This window comes from Ambystoma mexicanum, chromosome 9, assembly GCF_040938575.1.
Source record: "Ambystoma mexicanum isolate Mex_15411 chromosome 9, UKY_AmexF1_1, whole genome shotgun sequence".
In the NCBI taxonomy this organism is placed as follows: domain Eukaryota; kingdom Metazoa; phylum Chordata; class Amphibia; order Caudata; family Ambystomatidae; genus Ambystoma; species Ambystoma mexicanum.
This window is the reverse complement of record NC_090931.1, coordinates 831,724,012-831,750,648: the sequence shown is the minus strand read 5'-3', so window position 1 is coordinate 831,750,648 and position 26,637 is coordinate 831,724,012. Positions and strand designations below refer to the sequence as shown.

The 26,637-nt window shown below is 47.5% G+C and overlaps 1 long non-coding RNA gene across 1 annotated transcript in view; it reads right to left on the bottom strand.

Annotated features, from left to right (window-relative positions):
* Positions 1-26,637, bottom strand: part of LOC138489747 (uncharacterized) — a 111,286-nt gene that overhangs the window by 66,742 nt on the left and 17,907 nt on the right. Inside the window, exon 2 of the long non-coding RNA XR_011274877.1 lies at positions 21,780-21,878. This is a non-coding gene — a long non-coding RNA (uncharacterized lncRNA). The remainder of the gene's footprint in view (positions 1-21,779; positions 21,879-26,637) is intronic.

The following is a 26,637-nucleotide window of genomic DNA, read 5'->3' as shown; positions in this document are numbered from 1 at the left end:
CCTGATAGCTGATACAGAAATGTTGGCTCGTGCTGGGAAGGATCGAGCATGTGCTGTGCTCCAAACTCCCACCTTGTCCCGTGCTAAAAACAAGGGCAAGGCAGACCTCAAGGCAATCACACCCCGACTTATTATTTGTGAACACCTTTTTCTTGATTTGAAAACCCTATCCCACACTCTTTCTGTAATTAGTTGTAAGGAATTGGCAATCGTTTTTTTTTAGTATAGGCCTGTTACTTTGACAAGACACTACAAAGACTGCCTTATTTTTCATTTGGTGGTCAAAGCTTGCTCCTATCTTAGGTTTGGGTTTAGGTTAGGCGTTCTTCCACCCTGCATTTAGTTTAATAAAGACCCTTGAACTGTGGTCACTTGTGTCTGTCTTTACTGTTGTCACCATGAATTCCTTACAGAATACAGAGACATTTAATGTTCGGTGCTGGCAGGGCTGTGCGCTTGCTCTCCTCCTCTTTTGTATTTATATAAATAGGTTAATTGAGGTGCTGGTAATTAGTGGTATGGACCAACCAAGGGTTGGTACTGTTAGTTTTCCACACCTTTCTTCACACATGACGCAGTTTTCCTATCAACATCGCCCATGGGCATAAGGCAAACTGAGTCAATATTTGCAAATACCTGTGATAATCTTGGCCTGCAAATAAACAAAAGTAAAACAAAGGTACTAGTCTTCAGAGGCAGAATGGTTAGACAAACGAAAGTGTGTGTAGAAATAGAAGGGGTTGTGCTAGAGCAGGTATCAACATATAATTACCTGGGCCTGTGTTTCGGAGGGAACGCCAGCTGGCGAGATCAAGTCTCCAAAGCCACCACGACTTTGAACAAATATAGTGGGGGTATTGAGAGGTTTTATTGTATGTATGGAAAAGGTGTCCTGACACCAGTTCTGGAATTGTACTGGTGTAAGGCCTTATCTGCAGCATTATTTAACGCAGAGATTTGGGGATGTGAAAAGTCTACAAGTTTGGGGGTTGTAGAAACGAATTTCTAAAGTCAATAATGTTGGAACCGAGTAGTGCCCTGAATGATACATTGCACCTAGAATGTGATGTACACCCCCATAGGGCATGTAATGGCTTTCAAACCATTCTTTGTATGGTCCTGCATATGGTCAGTGCTCGGGCTGAACATGTTCAAGGAGTTCATAACTAACTTTTTGGCTTTAGGAGGCTGCCGTATGACTCTCTGGCTTGGGGTTGTTAAAAGCATGTGCATAATCTTGGGTCTCGTACAATATTGGGAGCGACCGGCATGTATTTGACCTCAAAGTAAGGAAGTGATTAAAGCTGCCTGCAGAGAACATTACAGACACGTCTTGGTATCATCATGTGCAAGGCTTTCTAGTGGTCAGCTTTCTACAGGTGAAGGTGACCTTTGGCCTGGAGTGCATCCATTATTGTTTGATCTGAGAGCAGGAACTTTGCACGTAGCATCCTTCACGAAAAACTGGAACAATGTAAGCCTCTCTGTCAGTGCTGTGGCGCTCAGAACAAATCTGTCCTTTACTTTATTTTGTTCTGCCCCAGGTATAAAGCCATTAGGGCAATGTATTTATTTCCTCTATGCAGATTACATGGTTTTAGGAGGGCGTCAGATGTTTTGGAATTTTGTAGCGGGTGAGAAGACCCTAATATGTTATTTTATATTTCCAACTGCATTCATAGAGCATTGCTTAGAAGGAAGACTGTGATGGGAAGTAGCAGGCAACTCATATAATAAGTCTTACCAATTTAATATTATATATTGTGTTGATTGCTCCATACACTAGGCATACAGACTTGAAGGTAATACTGAATGACACAGAGCCAATGCAATGGTGGCAGTGCATGGAAAACATCAAATTTGCAAAGGTCAAGCAGGAGCTGGGCAGGTGTATTTTTAGAGGCACTGCAGATGAACCAATAGTGTAAAAGCCAATCCCAAGACAATGCTGGCATATATTATAGGTACTGCTATCGTGATAATTTGATGGAAACTTCTCCTACGTACTGTTAGTGACCTGGCATCTATTGGATTTGTTCGATGCATTACTCTACAGAGCTGTATGTTTTTTACCCAGTTTTAATAAAAGATCTGGTGTCAAATGCACCATTTAACCCATTATTTAAAATATATTCTCTGGAGTTTAACCCCAAACCACTCTTTGATTGTAAGGGCTTGCTAGCTGCACTTTGTCGATCTTGTTGAGCACTGAAAAATATGAATAACCCTTAAGTTTTAAAAATCTTCAGCCATCTATGCCACCAGGATATTATTCAGCTCTATCAATGCCAAAGTCAGAAACGGCAGGCCGCTCTGCATATTTGACTGTAACCATTAGCAAAGTTCTCCACTGAGTGTTTGAAGTTGCAGGAACACCATATAACTCAATTGTAAACTACCTGCATTTCTATAGATTACTTGCGATGCTGGATTGCAGCTCAAAAATAATTGTCTCACTACTAATAAAGAAGTCGACATTTTGAGTTGAAGAAAAAGGCTTGCTTAGTAAGTTTCATACGGGCTTTAGAAAAATGCACAATACCATTTGCAACATTGGTGTTCTAATGGCTGAGTCTTTTAAATGTCCTCACATCAACTTGTATTTGTGCTTCAAAGATTTTACAAATCTTGTTACTGTACTTCATTCAGTTACTATACAGTGACACTACAGTCACCGTTCGTCTAAGTCAGGAGGGAACTCTCTGTAATAAACTCGCCACAAACCGGAGACTTAAACGGGTGCGTTCTAGAACCCTGTTATTTAATTTGTATATATCTGATTTGGACGAGTCAATGAGCGCGATAAGCAGTTTTCCTCCTGGTCTTGGCAATGAAAACATGACATGCATGTCATATGCTGACGATACTATACTCATTGATCATACCCCAATTGGCCTGCAGCATTCAAATAATGGCCTTTATGTTTAGGCCACAGATAATCACCTAGCTATACATGAAACTAATTCCAAGATAATAATAGGCGACAGAGCAACAAGTAAAAGTAAATTTGTCTAGAAGTTACCGCAGAATGCTTTTGAAGTTGTAGATAGATAGATATACTTGGGTTTCCCAACTAAATCTTATCCAACACTATCCTTCTATGAAAACCACAATTTTGTTAAAATTTGGAAAAAATGTGTTTGACGATTAAAAGATTCATAGCCCAAATAGGTGGTAACAGTGTGGCTGGGCAGTTCATTATCTATTCTACTAGCATACTTCCGGGCTTACTCTATGGTCTTATCGGATTGATATGTGTCCTGGCTCGAACACCTCGAGGGGAAGATACTGCGGTCCATCCTCAGAGTCACTAAATCTGTGCCTGTTGATGCATTAAGGTGTTAGCTAGGTACCCAATCGATAAGATCTCATTGGTTGATTCAACGTTGTAAATTCTATGCTCAATTGTTAGCACCTGAGCTTAGCAAACACACTCTAGAGGGATTATTATGTTTTAGCCAGGGGGATGAAAATAATAATGATTTCCTGTCAGATCCAAGAAGATGCAGCTCATTTCATTTTAGCAACATCTCTTTTTCGATGGAACAAATGCTCACCCGGCCTAATGCTAATTATATGCTGAAAAAGAGAATGTGCGATTGGGAAAAATTTGAGAATGCTTCTCAGCTACAGATGAAAAAGCCTTATAGTGAATATGTTTGGCAGGGCTTCCTGGGTAGAGTCCCTCGATCCTACTTAACCAAATTCACTGATATGAATCTGAGAAGGTTACCTACTTGCGATGTATTATACTGCCCACTTGGGAGTATACCGCTAGTTGGGTAAACATACCTTTTGAGTCAAGACTGTTGAAAGCTTTCAGCATGTATTAACAAGTTGTCTGTTTGCTTGCTCTCTGTAACAAGGGATATTGTGATCTAATTGAGCATGTTGATTGTATTACGTCAGATCACTTTTGGAGTTCTCTATATTCCTCAGAACTATTAGTCATTACTGCGGCTGCCCTCTATGTTTGGCGAGAGTTTTTAACTTCTATTGAGATAATTGATTGATCGCTCTCTTTTCACAGGCTTGAGCATTATAGTATCTGAACTAAGTAGAGAGATAATTTTATGAATTGTTTGCTATTGTAGTCTAATTCTTTTAAACAAAAAAGTCACGTCATTTAACATCATTGTTGATAACTGTATTCTATGGTTTATGAAATGTATTTGTTTTTTCTTATGTGGCAAATGTTATGAATAGCCAAGTGCACAATGCAAGTATTGCTTTTTTGGCCTGCATGCTGCCACATTTTGGCTAGAATTCAGTGACCCCTCCGAAACTTTGTGTTGGAGTTGGTGGGTTTTCATCTATTCCACCCCTAAGTCACCCTGATCTTGCTTGGTATAGGCTGGAGGCTTCCTATCTCCTGTCCTCCTGCACAATGTCCAGCTACAGATGATAAATCTCTTGCTAAATGCTTCCCACCCAGCATCTCAATTCCCTCATTCCAATCCTTAGAGGTGGATATTTGCCAATCCCTGAAAACCTCCCAAAACCCCCAATCAGAAACTAGGTAACACTTTCTTTTATCTCCTGTCAACAGAAAAAAGCAGATGTAAGGACAATGGTTGTGGAGACGCACAGTGAAAAATCGCCTTGAAGCCACAGGATTTTCTAGCATGCATTTTAAAACATCATTTCTTATATGGAACTTGCCAGAAAATTCTGCCCATTTCAAGGTCCCATGACTATTGTTCATAAAATCACAATCTGTTCCCTACATTGCCAGCATATTTTTTATTAAAGCTGTTCCACGTTTTCATTATTGCCTTAATTTAAAGTTATCCTCTCTTAGGCATTGTCAGGCCCTGGGGAATGTGTGTGTTTATGTTTTGGGTGTAGCAAGCTGAGTCTAGCAGGGTCTGTGTGCAACAAATTAACCAGCAGCAAGCACACCAAGGTGCATGCATGAGATGGGCTTGGGAAACTTAAAATGTGTATGTCTTTCCAAAACTACTAGAGGTTGGACATATTAAGGCGTGTTCTAGTCTCATTATGAAGCAAGATTTATAGAAATGTGTTTATGAAATATTTACTGATGTGTAAATTTGCTTAAAGCACTGGGAAAAATAAGGCGAACAGATGCTCGTCACACTCATTCCACATCTTCAATCTGACGCCTGCTTCCAAGTTCACCCAATGTAGAAAGGGCACTTTCTCTTTCACTCTCCTTCCTTCACAAAGCCCCATCTCAAAATGACATGGAAAATGGATATGCCTGCTGACAAATGAGCGCAATTTCCATTGCCGGTGTTGTATGAAAAGCATGGAAAGTACATATTTTTGGTGACTGATTGATGAGCTATTTTACGCGTGGATTAGCAAAGCAATCCATCAAATAAAATTGGAAGTGCTGTTGCGCCAGGACCATTGCAGGACTCTGAAAGCGGGTGATGAGTTTTGGGTTTTCATTTGCACGTGCTTTATTGACACGACCAATGCAGGTGACATAGCTTAGCTGGTTAACGCACTTTCTGAAGAACTCACGTGAGTGACAATTACATTTGGGATCCCTGCAAAGCTGACATCCTGTCACATGCTTGATAGTGAGAACATGAAAAATAATTGCATTTGGCTGATGTGTTCAACCATTCATCATATATATATTTTTTTTTGTAGTTTGAACTAGGACGAGCCATTGCATTGGTGCATGGAGCAAGTTGGGAATGTGCCTAATGACAGAAGGAATTATTCAATATCATCATAATATCAATGTTGAGGTGAGTACAGGCAGTAGAAGGGGCCTAACTTGGGTTAGGTTGCCAGGCTGGGGCAGGAACTGAATAAAAATGCTTTGGACAAAACCTAACCACTACATGCGTCTTCCTTGGCATAGCCACCAGCTGGCGGGGCAGATGCTAGGGTACGTACTACTCCCGGCAAAGTGCTTTTGTTGCCCCTTGTTAAAATGGGGCCAGATTTGATCTTTTTCGGGCCATTCTGGGGTCCTCCTTCCTGGTAGACCATAAGGTGCCTCCAATAATTACCGTACTGTATGTAGCACCCGCCCATAAGGAAAGCTCAGTTTTCCTGGTAAACCGCCAGCGGGCCCCCTTTCTTCAGGGTTCAATGCCTCCTTGCTCCATGATGAAGGAGTGCAGCAAGAAGGCATGAGGGAGCTGCTTTCAAAACTACCAAACTTTGGGCGCAGAGACTGGCCACCTCAATATTGAACCGGGAAACCACATATTTACATGATCTGACATGTAAACACATTAAAGAAGTAAAACAGTGCAAGGAGAATTGAAAACACGGGATCCCTATAACCATCCAAGTACCTTCACAGCCTGCGTTTGTTGTCACTTGTGATTATACCGAAGTGAGGTCATGCGCTGTGCAAAGGGGAACTGGAGCTAAGGTTGAGTCACTATCGCAGTTGGCCAAGGACTGAGGAATTTTTGGGGTGACCCATCAAATTAACGTCACATCAACTGACATGTTCAAAGCAATGTCTGTGCTTCTTTTTAACTAACAGTGTATTTGGAAGTATATTTACAAAGCAAAGACATGTGCCCGAGGACATCCTGGGACAACAGAAGAAATTTGGTGAGTTTTGGTGCTCGTATCAATGAAATCTACGATTGTGGAAACAGCCAAGTTTCCAGCAAATGTCTGAACCTCTCACGATTGTGTTTGATGTTTATGTGTGCAGGGAGCATGTTGGTGCCTTGGAGATAGCTATAGCTGGTCTCAATCACTTGGTGTTGGTCTATAGCAAATCGTCTACCATCTATCCCGAATTCCTTTAAGCCTGGAACGACTAAACACAGGCTGCACTGAGATCGCAGGGATCTGGTTGGCTTGTATGGACACAGCCTCTATATAAGGATGGTTTGCATGTCCTGGGCCTCGTGCTGTGGAATTCTCTGCGCACCAGACAGACGGACTTGAAGGTCATCTTGGCTAACACAGAGGTAATGCAATGATGGCATTGCAAGGGAAAGATGATTGCATTTGGGTAGGCCAAGCATGAGTCTGGCAGCCGCAGTTTGCAAAACCAAAGAGGTGATGGATGGAAGGTTTGGAATTTATCTTACACCTCTGGCAAGTGCTCTGAGCCACCCTCCAGACCATCATTCTTTGCCTGCCAAACCATTACAGAGAGGGGAAAGACCATATGCAACTCGGGCTTGGTCCCACCCCTAAAGGGGAAGTCCTGCCCAATCTGCTAGGTTACATCCCTTCTGCATGAGACCACAAGCATCCCCAGACATATTTTGGCTTCATTGGGCATCATCAGTGAGGAGTAGCTTGGCTATGAATTGTAATAGGTTGTTTATAACGTGCTTAATACCCAAAGGTTTCTAAGCGCGGACCCAGGGATCGAACCTGTGTTGCTCTGTGTCATCTTGCTTCCAAGGCAAGCATGTTGCCCCTGAGCTATCCTCCCAAGACCAACAGATTGCAGATGAACCGTTAGTGAAGCATCCATCCCCAAATATATACTAATGCAAAGATCAGAAAGATCAGAAGAAAGCACACAGTGCATTTACCGCTATAATCGTATGAGGGTGGCAAAAAAGAGGTAGAAACCGGGTAAATCTTGACAGATGGGAAAAGCATGCTGTACCGTCAATGCCATAGACAATTAAGAATAATAGTTAGTTTGCCAATAGTGGGGGGCAGCAGCAGGACAAGGGCTAAAGTCCTTCATGCTCAAGGACTGCCTGATGCAGTGATCACCATCACCTCTGTTTTTTCTGGGTTGATTTTCTGGGTATTATCCTCCCTACAGGTCTCAAATGGCATGAAAAGCTCTTTCAACTTAACTCATGTCAGTCCATGCATATCGGAGAATTTCCCAGATAACTGGTTGTCATCAGCATAGTTCTTCAGCAATGGTTGGTGGTAAAAATTGAAATCAAGTGGCACCAAGGCTGAGCCCTGAGGGCCCCCGTATAGAAGAGGATTAACTTTGGAGCTGAACGGATAACTTTACTGACAATTCTCCATTTATTGTTAAAGATTGCATCCATTTGAATAGCACACAACTGATATAAAATGTACGTAGGCATGTCAAATAATGGTCCCTTTCAACCCTGTTTATTTATTTAATCATTTATTTCAGCGCACATAGCCCTGAGGCATCTAAGCACTAGTTACAGAAAGTGCAAGGTACATTGGTGAAGTGCAAGAACACACATATGGTTGCAGACATAAACTGGTGTGTGTACACGGACTGGCAAAGCCTCACCTCATGTTGCAGGGGGATACATTAGGCAGCATATGAGTCAAATCGGTAAGTTTACAGACTGGCAAAGCCTCACCTCATGTTACAGGGGCCTACCCCAGGGAGCATATGAGTCAAATTGGGTAAGTTTAAACAGACTTGCAGAGCCTCACCTCATGTTACAGAGGGCTAGATCAGACAGCATGTGAGTCAAATGGGTTTGATTATACACACTGACAGAGCCACACCTCATGGAGTGAGGGGCAAAATCAATCAGGCTGCCATACAGTAATGGCTCTGCTTGTAACTGAAATAATAAGCAGTGAACATGGAGGGAAGGTCTCACCCACATGAAGGGCACTCTAAAGGCACTCTAAAGCACACAAACGATAATGGCTGCACAGGTGAAAAAAACAAATTCGATGTTTTGAACAAGGTACTCAAAGCAAAGAAGCAAAAATGGCCACACAGGTGTAAAAACACAGACATTTGATTTTTTTGTGAAAGGCATACATAACGTGGTGAGGTTGGTGGTGAACAGGTAGCTATCGATGGGCAGAGGGGAAGAAGCATGCAGCAGTAAGAAGCGGGTTAGTGTTTGTGAATGGAGGATAGAGCATTGTACCTCAAGGCTGCTTACCAAGGTGAGTGGAAGCCCTTATGGATCCATCAGTGTTGAAAGTTCTGGAAAAAGTTATATGGAGAGGTGTACCTTCATGCTCCGACAGGTTCAGACAGGGGCCTTATTGTGGGCCTTGGAAGGGGCTGGCGTCAGCCTGCCGGCGTCGGTGTTGAGGAAGTCATGGAGGAAGTTGTTAGGGCCAGCCAATGGCAAGCTTCCTCCAAGGCCGCGCAGGAAGGATCAGCTGTTTCTTGAGCCACGTTGGGCAGCCATGATGGAGAAGGTCACCCACCGGCTCCATGCATGAGAAGCTCTGCATGGTGCAAGGGTAACATCCTCGGTGGGATGCTCAACAACGTCGAGTCAGTTCCAGGAAAAGATGGATACTGGTTGATGATTGTTGTGGCACTCCTCCTAGCATCTTCGCTGGGCTCGTGTAGGTGGACAGCCCAAAGCTGAGGAGAGTGTTTTCAGGCAACGGCTTTGTCCTTTGTTCATAGACAGTCTGGCACTTCCCACCTAGGAAACTTGCTGGCAGAACCTAGCAGGACATGCTGTGTGCTGGCTGAGTACCGGTTCTGGAGATACTGGATGGGTCCTCTGAGTTCGGTATCTCCCTCTTGGAAATCCTGCCCTTGCTTCACTGGTGGAAGCTGGAAGGCAGACTGTGCCTTCAGGCAGGGTCCAAATGAGCCCTTCTTCTTGCTCCTTTCAAAGTCGTCGGATGATCTGGTGAAGCCATTGAAAGACCGAGAAATAGAAAGGCACAGCTGGCATCCATTTTTTTGCTCTGAGCTGATTAAAGATATGGGTGTTGATCAGCTCTGTGCCTTATACCTTCCTGGGCTGGATCAAAAAAGCTCATTGTCCTCCACAAACACTGGTATGTGAAACAAGGCATCCCATGTAAATGATAAAAAACTGCCCCCTCACTGGCATCAAGGGAAGGCTTTTTCAACCAAGGTTTTGACGGATGATGAGTTAAATAGGTTAAGTAGGTCATCTCCAAACTGTACGACGTCCTTTCATCGCGGGATGTTTTTGGCAGGGTTTTTTACTGCTTTTTTTTCTCAAAAAAACCCATCTATTTTTTAGAAAATGTGGGGCTGTGGGGGGGAACCCGCAGTCAAAAATCCCACGAAAAAACACCCCGTGATGAAATGACATGGAACCCTCCAAACAAGATGACAAGGTGACAGTCTTTTAAAAATAATTGGTGGAACCTGGCCCAATGGTGAAGCTAACAAAAAAAGGAGCCAAATAATAGGTCCAGGTCTGAGTAAGAGATTTTGTGTAAAGAGGTTTAAGTATATCTTATGTGTTTTATTGGTCAAGTCAAAGTCTGAGGAGAAGTGCAGAAACCAAAAGCTTAAAAGGCAACGTTAATCTCATCTAAACTCAAGTTTCTTCAATGAACTTTAGAGGTCTGTAATGTTTACCTTTCTTGACCTCCCAAATTACTGTATTGCAATTTCTATTAACGTATTGAGCATTTATTTGTTAGGTGCCTATACAACAGAATTGTGTGTTCAAAGCACCACAAGGCTAAATGGCAAGGGGGCAGGGGAGAGAAGAAACATTGGCAAAACAGTAAATATACAGTTGTGGTCCTACTAGGCCTGTGGCATTCGAACATGCAAGTGCAGTGAAGAGAAGTGCAGGAGATGGGAAGGGTGGGAAGGAGTGGAGAAGTGCTGGAGCGTGTCCTGAGGAGGAAGTGCCATGGAGAGCAAGGAGGAGGCCTTGGGCTAAGTGCTAGTGCATGAGACTCCCAGGGATGGTATGTAGAGCCACCAGACTGGGGCCTGCAAGGGCAGTGCAGTGGGAGGGTGCTGGTATCAACTGGGTAGAAGGGCCTGGTATCTTGAGAGGATCATGGGGACCAGGCCACCTGTCACAGCGGAAGTGGGGTAATTAGCAGGGAAGGGAGAGAGGGAAAGAGGTAGAGAAAGGTAGAGTTTTGAGCAGTTTCCGGAGCTTCAGGAGGTCCGTCTCAAGTATGAGAGGGACAGGGAGGCTATTCCAAAGGGAGGCACAAGCCGAAGAGATAGACCTGCCCCCCCACTCTCTGCTTGGAGATGCGTTTGACAATCAAGGAGTTAGAGTTAGAGGAGCAGAGGGCTCTAGCATAGGAGTATTTAGGGAGGGAAAGTTGGAGATAGTGTGGACCCAGGCCTCAGAAAGCCTTGTGGATGATGCAGAGGGTCTTACATTTTATCCTTGCAGCCAGCCACTGGGAGCCAGTGGAGAGATTTTAGGGCTGGAGAGATATGGTCCTTGGGCTTGAGGCCAAGGATAAGTCTTGCAGCCCTATTCTGGATTAGTTGGAGGGGTGTGTAGGGAGGAAAGAGGGAGATTGTGAAAGAGGCTGTTGCAGTAGTGCAGCCTAAAGGGGACCAGAGTTCTGGAGACATTGAGCTTCTGGAGGAAGGTGAGGAAAGGGAGAATGCCACTGTGAAGGTGGAGTTGGAAGTGGGCCTTATTGGTCAATGATGAGGGGGGTGAAGGAGAGAGCGGAGTCAAAGATGACACCAAGGTTCTTGGCCTCACAGGATGGTGGGGGTAGAGGGCAACAGAGGGCGGCCAGAGAGTAGGAGGAAAGAAGGGCACAGGAGTCCCAATGAGAAGGATATCTGTGTTACTGGCATTAAAACAGAGATCATTGGCTGCACACCATGCATGAATTGCGGACAGACAATCAGGGATGAGAGAGGAGGTAGTAGAGGGAAGTTTGATGGAAAGCTGGGTGTCATCAGCATAGCACTGGAAATGAGGGGAGGAGGGGGCGCTGTTGAGCAGCCAAGCAATATGGCTGCCTAGCTAGCGAGCTCCGTTCTTGCCCACCAGAATCTGCTTGGCATCGGCGCTAATCCTCATCTTCCCGTATCACTACTGCCACGATTCTTCTGCGGACGCTTTCCTCTCCTGGTGCCCGAAGTCTGGGGTGAAAACGGAGCCGGAATCCGGAGTATCGGGTGCTTGGACCGGCGGTGACGTCCGGCCTCCTCGCGGGCCCGTTCCCGCCCGCTCCAGCGTCGGCCGCCGGGCCGCTGCCACGCCCAGGGCACCATCATCGGCTGACTGCCTGCGGCCCCCTTGCTTCGATTGGACCCTCTCTCCCATATGTGCCGGGCGAGGCGGCGCCCTGTGACACCTGCCGCCCCCGGCCGTCTACGTGTGGCTGGCCTGCCCAGCGCGGCTGCTCTGACGGCTGCCAGCCGGGCGGAATACCGGCCCGTTCCTGCAGCCGGGGACTGGGCTGAGGTCCCGGCGCCTGCTCGCGTGTAGGTGCGGCCCCCCCGGGCCGGGAGATCGGGGGCTGCCTGAGCTGGTCTGGGAGGAGGCGGGATACTCGATCGTGGGCCTGAGAACCCACCATCCACACAGCGACATACCCGGCCTGTGGCGGCCGCGGCGGTGAACGGGATTGGCCCCCCTACCCCACCGAGGAGCAAGCTGGGCTGCCCCCCCCCTGGGGTGCACTTGTGCTGGACCGCCGCACATCCCTCGGCGGTGTGGACTGCATCATCAACCCCTCGGCGCGGCTGCTCTGACGGCTGCCAGCCGGGTGGAGTACCGGCCCGCTCCTGCAGCCGGGGACTGGGCTGAGGCCCCGGCACCTGCTCGCGTGTAGGCGCGGCCCCCCCGGGCCGGGAAATCGGGGGCTGCCTGAGCTGCTCAGAGGCGGCGGGATACTCGTTCATGGGCCTGTGAACCCACCATCCACACAGCGACATATCCGGCCTGTGGCGGCCGCTGCGGTGAAAGGGATTGGCGCCCTTACCCCACCGAGGAGCAAGCTTCACTGCCCCCCCCCTGGGGTGCACCTGTGCCGAACTGCCACACATCCCTCAGCGGTGTGGACTGCATCATTAACCCTTGGCCGACTGCGGCTCCACGGCCCCGGTGGCCCCAGCCCTGCGCCGAGGAACATACGGGTCTAGCCACCCTAAAGGCTGTAAGGTGGGTGCTGGCGACCGTTCTACGCCCTGCTGGGGGTTCTCCATCTACCCCGTTACTGGTATTGCGCCCAGTGTATCGAGATATGACCCAAGGGTGACTGCCTAAACATAAACCTGCTCCGCTTCCCCCCAACTCTCTGCGCCCACTCGCCGTGTCTTATTATCCTATCACTTTCATGGCCACCTGGAGGCGCCACGTCTGATTAAAACCCACATACTCAAGTGCTGGGCATCTCCCACTCGGATCTGCTGGTTCCGGGGGGCTCCAGAGGGGGGAAGGCATCCCAATATCTAAACGCACGTAGCTGTGGACAGTCTCACCCATTCAGCCCTGGGGGGACACTCTGCCTGCGGGCCGGGCATACTCCTAGCGACACAAATCACACAGGGCTCGCCTGTCCTCCCCTGGCTCTCTCCACCTGCGGCGTTGGTGGCCGTGGCGGGGCCTCGGCGTGATTCAACACAGAGCGGACCGACCCAGGCCCCCTCCACCATCTATATCGGCGTGCTGGCCCTGACTCTTCCCCAGAAGAATGTCTAACAGATCGCGGGCCACCAGCAAAGCCGGGGCTATGGACAAGTTCGCCAGGGCAACACCCAGGGGTGACCAGGCATCATCTTCTACAACCCAGGAGGAGGGCGACCTTCTCCCGGCCCCCCCGCAGCCAGACCTGGCCACTATGATGGAATCCATGGCTAAAAACTTTGCAGCATTTCATGAAAAACTTGATGATATTAACGCGAATGTGGCATCATTAAGGGCTAAGCTTGACCAGCACGGGACTAGGATTACGGAAGTAGAGCAGAGGACTAGCACCACTGAAGACAACGTGCATGTCCTGCAAAACACAGTGTCAGAACTCGTCCGTGACATGAAACAGGTCAAATCTAAATGCGATGACCTCGAATCGAGGTCACGGAGAAATAACATTCGCATAATTGGGGTCCCCGAAACTGCACTCAAAGGGCAAATGGAAATAGCGGTGGAAAAACTCATCAGAGATCTCCTGGATGACCCTGAGCTCTCACCATTCTTCACGGTCGAAAGAGCTCACCGCTCCCTGGCACCTCGACCGCGCCCAGGGGACTTCCCCAGACCTATCATAGCAAAACTGCTCAGCTACAAGGACAGGGATCATATACTCCGCCTGGCCAGGGAGAAGGGGGAATTAAGGATGGATTCACAAGTAATCAGGATCTTTCCGGACTTTTCAGTGGGTGTGCAAATGGAGAGACGCAGATTCACTGGGGTGAAGAAAATGCTGCGCGATAGGAAGATTGAATATGCTATGCTTTTCCCTGCGCGCCTAAAATTCACTCATCGTAACAAGCTCTACTTCTTCACGGTCCCGGACGAGGCTGTAAAGTTCATCGAGGCACAGATTCCACTGGCAGAACCACCTGAGGGCCCGATGGACAACGACTAGATCTGGTCACTGTCCTCTCCTTATGAGTCAGTCTTGATATCCGCTAATACATGCATCCTTGTGATGTAACCTCACTTATGTTAGCCGAACTTCTGATCATGTTGTTTATTCAAGATTCGTATCAATACTGGTGGGCGGAACGGCAGCGGTGGCCCCCACTGCAGCTGCAATTCCTGTAGAATTTAAATGTTTGTGTCCTCGCCCCGGTTGGGCTTTTTCTCACACACTGCCAAGTTGGGGATGGCATTCAATAGTTCACTTTTGGGGTGGGTATTCACACACTGCTAGTTGGAACAGGGCGGTGGGGGTGGGGGGTGGGAAAGTTGGGGTAGGTTTCACTCAAAATGGCACGGGGGTTAAGGCGGGCTACACACGATGGCAGCGGGGCAGCATGGCAGCACTCATGGCATTTCTCAAGGGGGGTGCCTTTGCTTGGGATGACCCGTAGGCTGCCTACATGGCGATTAAAATGATGTCATGGAATGTACGTGGCCTGACAAATTTCACGAAAGCTCGTAGGATTGCGGCCTACGCACAACGACACGGGGTCAAGGTTCTCCTACTACAAGAAACACACGCCCTTAAACACCTATCGGCGAACATCGCACAAACCTGGGGTCTCAACAGATATTTCACCCAATACTCCACCCAAGCTAGAGGGGTCCTGACTCTCATTCACAAATCTATCCACTTTACTCTCCACTCATCGCATATTGACGCAGAAGGCAGATATGTGATCCTGCATTGCACCCAGGCCCATGAGGAATGCTTACTGGTCAACGTATACGCGCCCAACATTGACTCCCCCGAGTTCTTTGACGGAGTGGCGGACATACTCATGAGATACATAGACGTCCCCATAATATGGGGGGGTGACATGAACCTAACACTGGACAGTTTACTAGACAGGACGACGACCAGTCGCAGACCCACACCACGAGCGACCAAACGTCTCCTCCTACATATGGATTCTCTCAATTTACATGATGTATGGAGGACGCTTCACCCCCACGACAGAGACTACACTTTCTACTCCACTGTGCATGACAGCTCCTCGAGAATAGACCTGTTTCTACTCTCTGGCAGACTGGTTGGGAAGGTCGCAGATGTCACGATACTTGCACGCACGCTATCTGATCATTCCCCTGTACTCCTACAGATTCAACTCGGTAACGCAGTGCCGCCAAGACCCCACTGGCGCTTCAAATCCACCGCCCTATCAGACATCGTCTTTAAAGCGGAGATCCTAGCCGATATAACTACATTCTTTGAAAACAACAACACAACCGATACACCCGTAGGTATTCGGTGGGAGGCGTTCAAGGTTTATATTAGGGGGATGTGCATCTCCAGAGAAGCTGGGGTCCTGAAGGCTATAAGGCAGGCCTTGACCAACTCGGAAACCAAACTTAAAGCACTTGAACAGGAATATTTGACCACTCAGTCCCCGACGATCCTAGCTGCAATCAGATCAGAGTTGGAAAAGTTTGAGTCACACGCTATGAGGGAGGTACAATACCACACACGCCCTGTCGCGGCCCGCAGATATGGGGAAGGGGATAGACCGGGTAGAACCCTGGCCAGACTAGTGCGTGCTGAGACTGGTGGGACCCGCATTGACAGCATCATAGATGACAGTGGAGTGAGGCACTGGTCAGATCAGTCCATACTAGACACTTTCACTAGCTTCTACGCCAATCTGTATGGTCCCCAACCAGAACACTCTGCCCAAGACCTGGACGATCTCCTTGAGAGCATCCCTATGACTCTTATCTCCCAAGACACCCAGGAAATATTAGACGCCCCATTTACCCTGGAGGAGATAGTTCAGGTGATATCGACCCTTCCCAAAAACAAGGCGCCTGGCCCGGATGGGCTCACTTCTGAGTTCTACCAGGAACATGTGGCGATATTAGCGCCTGTGCTACACGGGGTCTGGGCCGAGTCGCTTAGTATGAATTGTCTCCCCCTCTCCCTTAGAGAAGCTTTAATAACTGTCCTCCCCAAACCTGGAAAACCCCCAGACGAATGTGGGTCTTACAGACCCCTATCCCTTATTAATACCGACACGAAAATCTTTGCTAAGATAATTGCTCACAGATTTCTCCCTTTCATGTCCCATATGATCCATGAGGACCAGTGCGGCTTCATCCCGTGTAGATCCACCTCGCTGAACATCCGTCGCCTATTCAACGTGATGTCCAGAATTGACCCAGGCGCGGACGCGGTGGCGGTAACGCTGGATGCCCAAAAGGCTTTTGATATGGTCTCCTGGCAATATCTGTGGGCCGTGCTGGAGAAAATGGGTGTGGGTCCAAAAATGACCTCTTACATAAAACTGCTATACACAGACCCACGCGCTAGAGTTCTTGTAAACTCGGTCCCCTCCTCCCCCTTTACGCTACACAGAGGCACTCGCCAGGGATGCCCATTCTCTCCCCTCCTTTTTGCGTTCGCCATAGAACCCATGGCTGATCATATACGGGCTCGGCACAGCAAGAAAGGCATACGATTGAAGGATGCACCAGAGATCATCTCTCTATATGCAGACGACGTGCTCCTGTATGTCAGGAATCCTTCCACATATCTAGACCCGATCATCCGTGATATCACTAAGATAGGTACGTTCTCAGGTTTCACAATCAACTACTCTAAGTCTGAAATTTTCCCTCTTACTGTGGCAACCCAACGACCGTCTTGTGAGTACCCTCTACGTTGGTCCCCGGGTGGGGTTAGGTATCTCGGGGTACAAATATCACTAGCCAAGGCCTCCCTACTGACAGATAACTATGAGGCAGTGGCCCACCTAGTCTTCTCCAGGTTCTCCAAATGGCGCAACCTACCTCTATCACTAGCGGGCAGACTCTCTCTGATAAAGATGGTAGTGGTCCCCAAACTCCTGTACGTCTTTGCTAACGTGCCGATCTGGCCTGGGATCCAATACTTCAAAAAGCTCCACTCGGAGTGCGCACATTTTCTCTGGTTCCCGGGCTCGGTCCGCAAGAAGTGGCAACACATGACGCTGCCCTACGACAAAGGGGGTTTCACGGCCCCAGACCTTCGCCTGTACTGGAATGCGGCACAGGCCCACCATGCCTCCCATTGGTACATGCTCCAGAACCCGCCCATACACGTAAAACTTGAGAAACTAGCGGGAAATGGAACTAATATTATGTCGCTGCTACTGAACCGGGCATTCCAAACAGATGCTCATGCGGACCCGGTGGCCGCTACACTTAGGGCCTGGAGGAGCATCCTAGGCTCTGACCAGGAACAGCGCCCATACTACAAGTGGCTTCCCCTGTGGCAGTTCCCCGGACTCCCCCCCACACACGATCCAAATCTCATACACTGCTGGGAAAACCTGGGATACCACGCTCTTACTGACCTCTTCCCCGATGGTGTTTTTATCACCCCCCAAACATGGCGCCCTGATCACTCCAATTCTCCACTCGAAATGCTGCAATATTATAGGCTTAGAGCTGCAGTGCGGACGATGTGGCCCTCATTCCCTATTGAACCCCCAGACTCTCCTGAAATACATTATATAGCAAATTCCGGAGGTGCCAAAAGCATAATTTCTAATTTGTACAAGATGCAACTGAATAACACTGCGGACAACTCCCTTAAACCGCGTGAGGCCTGGGCTAGGGAACTCGAAGTTGAAATCACAGACGAACTCTGGGGCATAATGTGCACACACACACAAAGGGTCTCCCTAAGCGCCAGATTCCGCTGCATACAATTTAAGCTACTTAATAGGCTCTATTACACACCGTATAGAGTGGCGTCATTCACAGGCACCCAGACCCCTGTGTGCCCCAAATGCAAATCCGGTGAGGCAGACCATGTACACATGTTCTGGGCTTGCCCCGCCCTCAACACATTCTGGACGGCCGTAACAGAGGCCCTCTCCGAAATAGTTGGTTCTCTGGTAACTATGGAGCCACTTGCCATACTATTTGGTACATGGGAGGATGAGAATGTAAGGAAAATGGCAAAATTTGTAAATGTAAGTATTATGGTGGCCAAAAGATGCATTCTGCAATGTTGGAAGCGCCACAATCCTCCCACTTTTACGATGTGGCTGAAAGCCCTTACCTGGACACAGATGTGCGAAGAGGAATATATTGGTTCACTACCTCCGACATCTCGACCCAAAAACGTATGGTCGGAATTTTGCAGCTATTTAAATGGCAGAGATGAGGTGGAACTGTCCTCATCTCCCCCACCAGGACAGCCCGACATGCCACGGGTGATCTAGCTTCTTCTATTGGTTTTATGCTTTCCCTTTGGGCTTCTCAGCGCCTCCCCCGCGATATCAGTTGCCATCAGCTTGTGATGTATAACCTGATCATGATGTGGTGCCGAATGTTCGGCTGTGTTGTCAGCCCGTTGCTATGTACTTTGAACTGTGCCTGTCTTGACCTTTGTGCCAATAAATAAAAGTTTAAAAAAAAAAAAAAAAAAAAAAGGAAATGAGGGGAGGAGGAGGAGATCAGGTGAGTCAGGGGACGAGATAGATATTGAAGATCCAAGGCGATAGTATAGAGCCCTGGGGGACGCCACGGGTGGAGAATGTGGTGGTAGAGGAGAAATGGCCCAGTTGCAGTTGGGAAGGGGAATTAGTAAGGAAGAAGGACAGCCATTCCAGTGCCAGGTCAGTGATGCCGAGGGTATCACGGAGACGTCGTATGAGGATAGAATGGTTGACTGTGTCAAAGGTGGAGGAGTGGTCAAGGAGAATGAGAATAGTGAGAGAGCTAGAGTCAAGGTTTGCAAGCATGACTTCACGGGTGTTCAGGAGAGCAGTTTCCGTGCCTCTGGATGCCCTGAAGACAACCAACAAGTTCAGTGTGGAGGATCAGTTGGGGAGGACCAGTTTCTCCAACAGTTTACCCAGGCATGGACAATAGTTACCCAGGCAGGAGGGGTCAGCAGACAGCTTTTTTTAGAAGTGGGTGCACAAGGGAGTGCTTGGGGAATAGATAGAAAGAACCAGTGGTGAAGGAGTGGTTGCAGAAGTCAGTGAGATCCGGAGCGAGAGACGGGATTTTGTCCTTATTGGTTCTAGTAGAGCAGGGGAGCACCTGTTTGGAGGAGACCTTCATAGAGTAGACAGCTTTAGAGATCACATCCGGTTCTTGGAGCAGATAGAGAATAGATATTGCCTTTGGAGCAGGCGGCAGGCCAGTTTGTCAGAGGGTAAGTCCAAGGTCTGCCACCTTCTCTTGCACTTGCATTTCAGAGATGCTAGATCAGAGTCATACCAGCTGTTGTTCTTGGAGGCAGGTTTTAGGTGGATCCTCATGATAGGGGCAAGGATGTCAATGGTGTTAGAGATGGAGAGGTGCAGGTTGGCAAGGACAGAGTCGAAGGGAGAATCAAAGGCAGGGGTGGGATGAAGGTGGAGGCAAAAGCAGCGACTGACACTTCATCGGTCGGACGACAGTGAATGAGGCTGGAAGTGCTGGGGGGCTCAGATAGAGGGGCAAGGGGTCCCAGGCAGGAGGAGAGAGTGATCAGACCAGGAAAGGGGGAAAGTGACAGGATCAGAGAAAGGGATGTCACTAGAAATGACGGCGTCCAGTGTGTGTCTGGCTGAGTAGGTCGGGCCAGAAGGAAGGATAGTGAGCGAGAGGGAGTCACAGAGGGCACAGAACTGTGAGGTAGAAGATTCAAGGGAGTCAAAGTGGATTTTGAAGTCACCAAGGAGGAGAAGTTTGGAAGAGGAGGTTGCTAGAGAGGAGGCATGGTTGGACCATTCATAGATGGAGATAGGGCAAAGGGGCCTGTAGATGATGGTGAGGGTGTGAGAGAGAGAGAGTAGATGAGACACCCAGCCTACAGACGAGGCATTCAAAAGAGGAGTAGGATTGAGTAGGTATGATAGAAGCAGGGACCCACTCAGGGAAAATCAGGGCCACTCCACTTCTGGACCTGTTGGGTCTGGTTTTGTAGAGGATTTTGTAGCCCTCTGGAAGGAAAGTTTCAAGAGCAGTGACAAGAGATGGCATTGAACCACGTCTCGGTAAGAGCGAGGACAACTAAGTCAAAGTCTTTGAGAAGGAGACAGATGTCAGAGGAATGTTTGACAGCAGAGCGAGCATTCAGCACAGCTAAGTGAAGCTGGTTACAACCTTAGAAGGTTTTCCGAGGGGGGGTGCCGGTGCATGGTACTCCCGTCGGTGGAGGTGGAGAGGTGAGAGGAAGCGGGAGGAGTGGCAGGAAAACGGAGGACGTTTATGAGAGAGGGCAGGCATAGGTCATGCAGGAGAAGAGCAGGTTGAGAACCTTGGGCCATGATAGTGCCATTGTGATGGACATGAATGATACACTGAGAGGATAAGAGGTATGCCAGGAGTACCTCCCACCTAGTGCCACCATTAATGGGAAAGGAGGAGAAGGGGGAAAGGGTGGAGACCAGATGGGGGGTTCATATGTCAGGGGAGGGGACAGAAAAAAGGATGTCAGTAATAGTCTGCCTGGTAGTAGCATTGATGTAGGTGTCAACAATAGGCAGGTCTGGGTTAGAGTCCAAGAGAGCTTTTTTCAGCTTTTCTCTTCCAGACTTTGTGAGAGAGGTAGAAGAGGTTATAGAGTAGCAGTTGGAGTAGAAAGGGGAGATAGAGAGTGCCATGGGAGTAGCAGAGGAGAAAGAGCGAGAGACAGACTGGGGGGCTATACAATGCACAGGAACTCGCCTAGTGGCCCAGCAGCCAGGCAGGAACAGAAGAAGGAGGGGTGTAGTGGAAGACAATCAATGCACAGATTTAAAAGCACACCCGAGTTCGAAATTCCATTAACGCACCACAATGCAGTACACAATGGAGAGTGCACAGATTTAAAAGCACACCAGGGTTCAAAATTCCAATAAAGTACTACAATGCAGCACAGATTTAGAGGCACTCCTAAATTCGATTTTAGAACAGGGCACAAAAAAGCAGCAGAAAGCGGTCAGTGAAAGTTTGAGGCACAGCAGATATACATAACAGGTGGTACAGAAATTAAAGTTTGTAGTTAGGCTTGAGGAGAAAGGGAGGTATGTGTCAACCAATCAACCAAGGCAGAGGGCCCAGGGGGAGGTGGTAAAGTTCAGGACAGGGAGATCCAGGGAGATTACTGGTACAATGTAATAGCAGATTTTTCATTGGTCCTTGACTGCAGGGGGCATTGCCAAATTGCTATTTAGGGAGCGTGGCCTGGTGACAGGTCACTGGACTGGTGGTATGGAAAGGGGCTCCATCCAGCTCTGGAAAGGTCTAGACAGGGACCTTTGTGTGGGCCTTTGTGCTGGGGGCCGGCTGGATCTCTCGCCTGGCGGCTCCTGGTTGTCCTATATAGATACACATTCAGCCAATCAGGAAAGTGATGCAGGCTCCATGCCAACCTTTGGAGGCACTTCAGTGCCGATGAAGAGGACAGCCATTTTATAGTGCTAATTACACAAAGGCAGGTACACAGCCACACAGGGAGTCGGTGGGAAGCAGGATAAAAAAGCACCTTGGCTTTCTGGCGGTCTTCAGCAATTGGTGTAATCCATTTTTAGGTTGAACGTGCACAAAAGCACAATGAAGCCCAGATGAGCTCACCTTGTTGGGGGGTGGCCCCCGTTGTAGCAGGTACGCGGCACCTCAACAGGCTGAAGTGGGGGTGGGGCGCAGGTCAGCAACCTCCTTGCTGGAGCGGGACTGCAGGAAGAAAATAAGAATATAGACTCTACCCCGCAATTCAGTCCTCATGTGAAACCTCCTGTTTGTACCCTGCAAGAACATGGTTATCTTGACATCCACAGCTACCAGGAGCTACTCCCCAGGCCAATGGTGCCATACACGCTTAGCGGGATTTAACTTTGTGTGTTTGGAAATGAGAATAAAGGAGTATTTGGACATGACTAGAAGACATTAAAAGCATTATGGGCCATGTATTATGGACAAATAGACATAGTTTGCATCTTGTGTGAAATGTATATTTCTGGCCTGTGTGATGATTTTAAATGATAAAACTTTCTATTTACTAGGCATGCATCACAATCTAATAACCCCTAGTATAAAGCTTTTTTTGCTGTTTTTTTATTATGTGCGTTTGGTTAAACAAATAACCTTTGCCCAAACAACTTGCAACTACAATACATTTTGAGGTTATAATTAATAAATAACATCTATTGAATCTATACATATAAAAAAATAAAAACAATATCACGTATGAACAAATGTTGCGTATAAATAAAAAATATCACCATGATATGTTTATGTCCAACCTAAAACCAATTTGTTTCCAAACATTAAATACAGCATTTAATAACACTCTCGAGTCTGCTGTGAAGACCTTCGCACAGAATTGATCTCCCCCAATATTCTCATCAATGGGAGCATATCTAGATAGTTGAATGCATATAACGTTTCTAGTTCATGGCATTATGTTGGTAGATGGCATGTAGTTTCAGTCACTCTGCTACACATTCTGCATACGCATTGATGATTCGATAATCGGAATCTTCAGCCAACCACAGATAACACCGGTAAAAGATTAAACCTTAATTTGGTGGCCATAAATACCAGCTGGTTACTGAGGATGACATACAACGGGGTACCAGTGAATTGGTGGGATATCCCGAGAATCTGGTGCAGGAAAAGGACGGCAGTCCCAGAGGAGAGCCATAGAGGTCCAAGACCCCCAAAGAACGTTGCATGCCGGGCTCGAGGACATTTGTTAAACTGAACACCCGCTGTAAGATCCCCCCTGAAGCCCGACGATATACTGCCTGCCCGTGTTGTGAAAGGGTCTGTCTTCATGCAATGACACAATGGGTCCCTTTCTTTTGGTATGTCATCAGTACCTTTCTGATCTATGGGATGGGAGGCCAGAGGGGAGGCAGAAGAGGCGGCCTGAAGTTGATGAGGGGGCACTGGGCTGACAGGGAGGTGGGAGGAAGGAGCAACTCCAAATGAGTACACAGGGTGTAGTGCAAGGGGGAGTAGCAAGCAACTGAGTGGTGGGCGGGAGGGGGAGATGGGGCACACGAGAAACATGGGGAAAGTTTCGGGATGTGTTTTCTTTGGTTTGACGGTTCTGGTTGTTGCCTAAGTACAACGTTTGGGGGGCACGCCCTCCCCCCGGACACCATGAAGGATTGAAGTGTACATTGGTTTTAGGAGAAATGCCGGGAGAGGGATTGGGGGGGGCTCAAACAGTTGAGGAGTTAGTGTGGGCAATTTGACTCTGGATTTGGGATTGCCTGGTGGTCTCGCACTCTGCCTATGGTGACGAGGCAGTGTTTCAGGATGCCTATGGGGCAGGGGGATCAGTGTGGGGAGTGGGGATGGGGGATATGGGTTGTTGATTTCATTGTTTTTATCTGTTTGGTGATCACATTCCAACTTCAGCGATTGTACTGGGGTCTTGTGGGAATCACACACAGGGTGTGGTGTTCTTATCTGGGTGTCAATGCTAGTCAGATAGGGGGGTACAAAGGGCTAGGAAAATGTATCATAATAAATGGCCACCCTTGAGGTTAACCTAATAATTGGTCATTCAACACTTGAGGAGTGACTTCCCCCACTAAACGCTCTATGTTGCCCCGGGAGTTTTGCCACTCTAACCTCAATGTGCTCTGCCTCCAAGAAACCCATTGGGTGAGGGGAAGGAAACCCACGCTGCCATCGAAATGTGTGGGTAACGTTATTTGTGCTTCTTGAACAACGGAAAAGAGGGGATTTTCACTCCTGCTGTCTAGTGGAATCAAAATGTTGGTGAAGAAAGTACTTAGAGACCCTGGGGTGTGATATGTTTTTATGAGAACACAATTGCAGGGGAGACCTATTATGCTGGGATTGGTTTATAGTCCCAACAAGGGCCAGGTAACATTCTGGGAAGCAATTAAAGAGAAACTCAAAGGCTTTGTTGTGGCCCCCTATTGGTGAGTGGGGACTTCGATATGGTGCTGGATCCCTATAGAGATAGGAAGCATAGAAAGGATGTCCCTGTAACACTGGCGCAGAGGCGTGAATCAGAAATATTTAACCAGATTAAAAAGGAACTGTGGCTGACTGACCCGCTGACTCTCATGCCCACGGGGAATCCTCAGTTCAACTGCTACTCCCAGGCATATGACTCCTTCCCAGAATAGATTTTCTACTAGTTGATGCCACCTTGCAGGGATACGTCTGCGAGTGTACGGTGGAACCAGTCCGTTGGTCCGACTACGACTTGGTTCGAGAAAACCTTGACCCATGGCTGGCCCATAGCAAAGTAGGTAGATTGAAGTGTAATGACTTCCTACTCAAAGACAACGGCATGGCACATTGATGGAAATTAAGGATTAATTTGAGGTTAATGACATGGAAGAGATTAGCCCGCGTTTTCTGTGGGAAGGCTTTAAAGCAACATTGCGGGGGAATCCTAATAAGGATAGGAGCTCACAAAAAGACGGAAAGGAAACGTGTAGAAAAGCGGTTATGGGAGAAAATCAAGGGGTTGCAAATCGGAGGGTTTCAGAACAAGCAAATCTCTCCTGCTCAGATGGCACAGTTAAACCACTATAAATCTCAGTTGAAGGCCCTTCTGGTTCAGGAGACTGAAAAGAAGCTCCTGTACTTAAAGCAGAAATATCACAAGAAGGTTGACAAAGCTGATAAGATTTCGACATGGAGATTGAGGAAAGAGCACAAATCTAAAATGATGGGCATACAAGGTCGCGAGGAGGCAGTGGTTAGAGATCTGGAGGGCATAGACAAGGAATTCCAGGACAATTATGAGCAGCTCTATTCTTCTGAGTACTAGGGTTGTTAGAACTGATATAATATTGTTTCGTCCTCATTGTATATGTTGGCCTATGCCCAGTCGCTTTGCGAGGAAATCCGTATTGCAAGGTCGTGACCTTAAGTGAATCAAGCCTCCATTTTAGGTTAAAACCGCCATTTTAGTTTATCGTGCAAAGTCACTCTGTGGCCTAAAATGGCTGACCTGTGTTCTCTTGTTCTTGCTTTAACCTCTTCAACCTCTGTAGGAGAGTTAATGTCCAACCTGCCTGCAGGCTACATGTTAGGGTCATGTAGACCTTGTCCTTTGTTGACCTCGGGATCAGGGGATTACTTGAATCGGCGATGTTAACCTACAAGTATACAAGAACAATAATGCAATCCAAATACGACATGCGAAACATTTGTTTGATTTGTATTAAAGCAATATGTAAAGAGTGTAACGTTAAATTAGAGAATAATAATGTCTGTTAGTAAATGTATTTAAAAGTAAACCGCATGCACGAGATATGTAAATTAGGAAATTAACCTGGCGCTACGCTAGCCCAGTGTATAATTAAATTGTAAGAGGCTGGACATCATTATAACAAACTGTATAAATACGCTGATGTCCAGCTAGGAAATTCTGCTCACATTGAACCCTGCTGGTGGTCTCTGTGATGTATTGACGGCCAAATAGCTATTTGTATAGTTTGTTGAATACTGTTCAGTTTTGTAATAAAGATTCTGGGAATCTTTACTAGCCCGTGTCGGTGTATTTTCCTTTGCTTGGTGTAACAGCCTTAATATTGTATTTTTTCTGATTCCACAGATGGTGCCCGAATAGGGACCCTCAAGATTGACTTCGTCTCGTTGAAGGTTGGCTCGGCTATCGGACCGGGTTCGGACGGTGCCAACAGAAACGGCCACTCTAGACGAGAAGCGAATTCCTCGACGAAACTGCACGATCCGATCCCTGAACGGTGAGCTGTAGCCCAAGACGACGTCTTGACGAGGGTCCATGTATCGAGGTGGGTAAATTTGCCGAAAATCACCAGACACGTGGGTCCTTAGCATTGTCCTTAGTAACCCGATCGGGCCTCCCAGTCCTTTGGTCAGGTGAATCGTGTCCCGATTCTTAATCTAACCCTGACAATTTGAATTTGGAGCATTGTACTCGCAGGCACAATTACTTAACCAGGTAAGACCAGAACTTTGATATGCCTGGGAAATTGTCTGCCTGCTTTAGGGAATTATTCCGCAGCGACAGACAATCTTTGGAAGATAGCCATCCTGCACCACAGGAGGGGTCGCCGGCATTTACTATGTACTGTAGGCTTTGGTAGTATAGCATTTAATGACATTTGCACAGATAGACCAGACATAATTCTAATCTTCGGTGGCCAACCAATGGTAGTTTTGAAATCCCTCGTATAGAATATTTAGAGTCTGTATTAGTAAAGAAAAAGGCTAGACCTGCAGCATTTGACGCATTACATAGTTGGAAAACAGAAGCTTTGCAGCAACAAAAGAGTAGAGAGAAACATATGCATAGACGAAAAGGCACAGTTATACGATCAAAATAAATAATTGGAGTCAGTTAGGAACACGGACAGGGCGTTTCAATTAGGCATTCAGAAAATCTACCCTTCAAAAGATTTTCATACTTTCGATGAATTGATTAATAAACTTTTTCATGAACGAAAGCCTG